This window comes from Rhineura floridana, chromosome 8, assembly GCF_030035675.1.
Source record: "Rhineura floridana isolate rRhiFlo1 chromosome 8, rRhiFlo1.hap2, whole genome shotgun sequence".
Taxonomy (NCBI): Eukaryota; Metazoa; Chordata; class Lepidosauria; order Squamata; family Rhineuridae; genus Rhineura; species Rhineura floridana.
This window is the reverse complement of record NC_084487.1, coordinates 38707640-38713675: the sequence shown is the minus strand read 5'-3', so window position 1 is coordinate 38713675 and position 6036 is coordinate 38707640. Positions and strand designations below refer to the sequence as shown.

General features: G+C 41.6%; 1 pseudogene; it reads left to right on the top strand.

The window, feature by feature from the left end:
• The first annotated feature begins 920 nt into the window (after positions 1-920).
• LOC133363302 (eukaryotic peptide chain release factor GTP-binding subunit ERF3A-like) lies at positions 921-3533 on the top strand (annotated as a pseudogene).
• Positions 3534-6036: the final 2503 nt, after the last annotated feature.

Genomic DNA, 6036 nt, shown 5'->3' with positions numbered 1-6036 from the left:
AGCAGCATTGTGCTCAGAGATTCACAGCGGGCGTTATGCAACTATCAAGAGATGTTAGCAACGGAAAAGGTATTCAGTTTTAGGGGTAGGCTGGCAGAAGACCTTACACTTGCTCTTAGCCATAAAGTCAAGAAATGATTGCCCTCATAGTCTCAGTTTTCCCAGAGATGTAGCATACATGAGATTTGATTTGGAAGACTGGCATGAAGGAACTGCAATTGGAGGAAGGTGTTAAACCACAAAGTGACTCAGGTGCAGGGTGGGTGCATCCCTTAACTACATTATCCATCATCATAAAGGGGTAAGACACTACTTGATACAAGCAGAAACTCAGGTTTAGAATTTGATCATTGTATTCAGCTCTTCTCAAGCAAAATAGAAATGCCATGCATTTAGTTGTATCCAAATGATATCTAAATTTGGTTTGGTAGATTATAGCTATGTCCTTAAACATAAGTTTATCATTATGGCTAAGGCAAATTATAGCCTGCAAACATTTGTGGGACTAAAAGAGGAAATTTGGGATGCAAAAATGCTACCTGCAAAACCACATATGTTTATATATTTTACTACTTCAAGGCCATGTTCAGCCAATGCTCCTGCTTTTTGCTGCTCCATCCTCACTGGGTGATCCTCAACAATCACTTAATAAGTGAGATGATATCAAATCACTGTAGCTAGCCAATCAAAATTGGCTAGTAGCAGTGTGAAAAGAGGAAGCATAACCTGGTTGCCAAAGGTATTCTCTTTTGACATCTTTCCTCCTGTTTGCACCCCTTCCTCATTTTACCCTTGGGCCCTGATCTTGACTCTTATGACATTATTTATTTTTCAAACAGCATGTGCGAAGGAGATCATATCCGATTAAAAAGAGAGAGAAGTTTAAATGTATATCCAGGTTTCCCACATACTCCTGGAGCATGACACATATTTGTAAAATTGGTGGTTTGTCCAATGTTAAACCACCATTTAAGGACTCTTGTGCTCACAGCTTGGTTTGCAAGCATGCTGTTAAATGCTTCATCCTCGTAATTACTTCTGAGTCAGATGTATTTTCTACAAGGGCAAAACAGATCAATTCACATGTCTTATGTGAAACTACTTGCCTACACTGAGCTGTCTTGCAGTGATCTCTTCAGACAAGGGAGGGGCTGCAGGAGTGTTTTTCAGGCCTTACAATAATAATAAGCTTTAAAACAACAACAACAACATCTTTTAATTTTAGAGTTGGCGAGGACCTGTCCTTGGAGATCTTTTAATCTAATGCCCCTGCTCAATGCAGGCATTAATAATAACACTTGACATTTATATAGTGCTTTCAAGTGTTCAAAGCACTTCACCTGCATTATCCTTACAACAATCCTGTAAGGTAAGCCAGTATAATTACTCTCCCCCATATTAAAGATGTGGGAACTGAAGTTTGCTTAAGGCCAGCTAGTGAATTTATGGCAGAAGTGAGATTCAAACTGAGGACGTCTGTATTCACAGCTCAGTCTTTTAGTAGGAACTCTAACAAGCCAATGTAAAAATTTACATTTACAGTTTACAAAACTTGCCAGATTTACAAATAGTGGCCTAGCCAGTCCAGGTTTGAGGGGTCCCCAGGAAAGGGACCTTCTTCCCCCACACCTCCTGCTGCCCTACTTTTTTTCAACCTTTCATGGTCCTCTCAGTGGAAGCAGCAGCACTCTCATCTCTGGTGCTAACAAGATCTGTGTATGCTGCAAAGCACTACACCAATAAAATCCCCCAAGGCTCCAGTTGCCTGTGATTTTAATTTAAAAAATTTCTGTGAGAGTGGCAGCAAGCTCAGCCAATTGTGCACCACCCTTGAAGTCGTAGGGCCAGTGAAAGTACCACTGCAGCAAGGGGGTGGGACAATCCTCCTTGGACACCCCCTTGCTGGTTTCATTGGCCCTGTGACCCCCCACAGCATTTACTTGGCTAAACTCACTGCCACTCTCACCCTGGGCCAGCAATGTTTTGAATTAAAATAGCAAGCAGCTAGAGCCTCAGCTGCTAATTCAGCCTTTCCCAAGTGGTGTGCCTCCAGATGTTGTTGGACCACAACTCCCATCAGCCTCAGCCATTGGCAATGCTGGCTGAGACTGATGGGAGTTGTGGTCCAACAACATCTGGAGGCACACTGGTTGGGAAAGGCTGTGCTAATTCATGTTTCTTTGCAGATTGTTGCCACTTTCATCATGTTGCCACCATGGGGTCATTAGGGATGTGGGGGGCAAACCTGCTCTTCAGGTCTGGCCCTAATTGCACCACTGCTTACAAATGTCAACAAGGGTGGGGAAGGGTTGATTAAATTTAAGGAACTAGAGAGAGTTGTGTTCTTCCTCTCATGCATATGGAGTATATGAAGCAACCCGGCTTTTATAAATAATTTATCATGATCTTAGTAAATGCATTTATTCAGTCATATGAACACAAAGTGAGCAAAGAGGAATACAGACACTGCAACTGGTTTGGGTCATCCTGAGTGGCTCTTAAAATATGCTCATTTGTATAACTAAGCAAAGGGTAGAAGAAGACTGGATTTGCTTCCCATTTTCATCTGTCCTTAGCATTCTCTCTCCCATATTGGTCTTCCCTTGGGTTTCCATCTTGCTGGTGGTTACCTATGTGGGTTTCCATTGCTTCTTACCTGATGCTATTCTCTCTGAGGAGAGATGGGACTACTGAATATCTACCTCTATGTACCTCTCCTGGGCCTTAGACACAAACAGGGAAGAATGAGACAAAGGTTATCTCTGCAAGGAAAGGAGAATTTGAAACTGGTTTTGAGAAGGGGGGCAAACAAGAGAGCATGCCATGCTAGCAAAAACAGCAGGCGTGAAACATTTAATAGTTCTTATTAATAAAATGGATGATCCAACTGTGAACTGGAGCAATGAAAGGTATGAAGAATGTAAAGAGAAATTGGTGCCGTTTTTGAAGAAAGTTGGCTTCAATCCCAAAAAAGATATTCATTTCATGCCCTGCTCAGGACTGACTGGAGCAAACCTCAAGGAGCAATCGGACTTCTGTCCTTGGTATATTGGGCTACCATTTATTCCATATCTGGATAACTTGCCAAACTTCAACAGATCAGTTGATGGACCAATCAGGCTGCCAATTGTTGATAAATATAAGGATATGGGCACGGTAGTTCTGGGAAAACTGGAATCGGGCTCTATCTGCAAAAGACAGCAGCTTGTGATGATACCAAACAAGGGGCGCTGTCGAACAAGATCGTCTATGAATGGTTCACTCCTTGTTCCCCCAACAAAAGCAGCTAGACTGGAGAGGACTAGGTCAAGAGCCTTTTCTGTAGTGGCTCCTTCGCTATGGAATGCCTTGTCAACTGACCTCCGCCAGGCACCCTACTTGCTGTGTTTGCAACGGGCCTTGAAGACTTGGTTCTTTACCCAAGCTGGGGAGGGGACTTAGGTCATTAGTCTGCAGTTCTAGGGGTAGTTTTAATCTTTTGCTTATGTTTTTATGGATTGTTCTCTTGTTCTCTTGTTCTCTTATTAGCATAATTCTCCATTAAGCCACAGGAGAGAGAAGCATCTACAGATTTATCTGCCAGACAATCCCAATCATGGACTAAATCTACTACCTACTATCTTTTCTCTAAAAGCTAGAACCTATGTTTCCTGAACATATGAAATACTTTTTACCAAAGAAGACTGTCTCTGTTGCTTTTATTCAGCTAGTTTCTATGAAGGTAAGGTGGGCTGGTTAATTCTCATTCCTCTTTGCAAAATATATACTCTGCTAAGAAATAGAACTACTGAACTGTTTCTATTTCATTTTCAATCAAATACTAGGTAGGTTCATCTTTCAATGCAAACGGGATCTAATTTCTCCCCCAACCCTACTTATGTGATACATAGCTAAACTGCTTCCCCTTGGTCAGGCATCAACATTGTTTCAGAACTCTAAGGCCATCTAGATGTAGTGCTCAAAGTGGGATGGGATGTCACCCCACTTCTTTCCGATGGACCTATATCCATTTCTCTTCCAACTGAGGGTGGCTCAGCCAAGATGGGAGAATGTTTTTCTCCCGCTTAGAAACCATCTCACTTTCTCCTTCAGAACCATCCCACTTTCTTTTTCTCTCTCCCACTTTAGGCACTGTCCAGATGCCATGAGTGTTTCCCATACCACAGTCAGCAGCCCTGATGGAGGTGTAGGACTAATGGGGAAGGAACCCCATCATCTGAGTGATCCATATGGTGCAGATAAATCTGTTGCTGGAGAAGGGGGAAAGACAATATGATGAAATTATCAGTTGGCTTTACAAATTTATGAGAAGAGCCTGTGTTGCCTCTTCTATTTGCTTCTAATAGAAGCAACAGTATATTTGTCCCCTTCAAGAAACAATATAACCATAGATTCTATTGATGAATTCTATTGCCATCTAACTTTACATTTCCCTTGTCCCTTTACAGTCATGTGTATATATTCCTGACAAGTGAGGATCACACTCCCTGCATGTGGTGAAATAGATTCTAGTCCGTGAAAACCTACGCTGTAATGATAATAGCAGAATTGTTTAGTTGGATATTGCCTGTTGTTGCTGCTGCTGTGTAGATATGAGCTCCCTTTTTCCTGCCTTCTATGCTTGCCTTAAAGGCAGATCAGTGTGCAGTATCTCTTGTTTGCTCCTTCTAACTATGGATAGAGATATGAAGGCCTGCAAAAATGGGGGGGGGGAGAGACTGTTTCCCCCTGTTTTTTAAAAAAAACATTGGGGTAAAAGGGGGGAAGCAAAAAATGAAAAGAAAAACAGGGTTCTTTTCTAAGTATTTCCGGGTTTTTTCCCCAGGCCTTCACATCTCTAACTATGGAATAAATTATTTAAGTTATACAGGGAAGGAAAGGTGATAGTGCCTTGCTAATAATATTGTGGTACAAACGGGCTTGGTACTAAGTGGCTGGATATCCATGATTCCTCCTTTACCTGATGCAGGTAGTTCAGGATACATTATGATACACAATACTAGCATTTCCTTCCATGCAGGCACCTAAAGACACAAGCTACAGTGGCCAGGGTCCATCTGACGCTAAGTACTTTAAGCTCCATGTATTTCAAAGGGAGAATTAAGCAGGTGCTTAAATCTTTCCTCTTTAAAGCAATACAACATAAACATAATTAACTTTAGCTGGATTATGCTCTATCTTTGTGTATTTTTTTCCAACAACCCTTGATGTATTTTCCTACCTCAGCAAAGATAAATGATGTTCCTATCGCTCTGTCATTCTTGGTTACCACAATAATTTTTCACTGCAACTTTTTTATTCCTTTGAACCATAAAAACAGAAAACATCAATGCAGTGGAGCTGGGGGGGATTCTTCTCTAATAAAATCCTTACCAACTTGAAAATGGCCCTTCCCCAGCTCAGTACTTAAGTATAATAAAACTGATATTTAGTCTCATCAGAAGGGATGCAAAGGTGTGGGTGTATTATCTGAAGCTCTGTGCACTCTCTCTCTATCTTGACATAGCCTATTCTGCTTCCAAACATTCTGGATTTTACAACATTGTGGGAATAAAAAGGAGAGTGGATATAGGGAAGGTGTGGGGAAACTTTGGCCCTCCAGACGTTGCTGAACTACAGTTCCCATCAGCGCTAGCAAGTATGGCCAATGGCCAGGGATGATGGAAGTTGTCATTCAGCAACATCTGGAAGGCCAAAGGTTCCCCATCCCTGATGCAGAGGGTAGATGGCTTGGCTTGAGTCACATACCACAAGAGCCTCCTGCTCTAATCTAGAAAGCATAATTAATCTGTATTGCTTTTAAAGTTTTTTATATTGCTGTATACTACCCTGATGTGTTGTGAGGGTGGTACATAAATACATTTATGAATAAAATAAATTCATGGGCACTCACTGAAGTAGCTTTAATTCCCTGAAGCATAAACATGTGGACAAAAAGGCATATTTTTCTTTCACACATTATTGGATACAGAGTGGTGCAATAGTTTCCCAACATGCAAATTGGCTCTGAAAACATGCCATGAGGCTTTTTTGGGA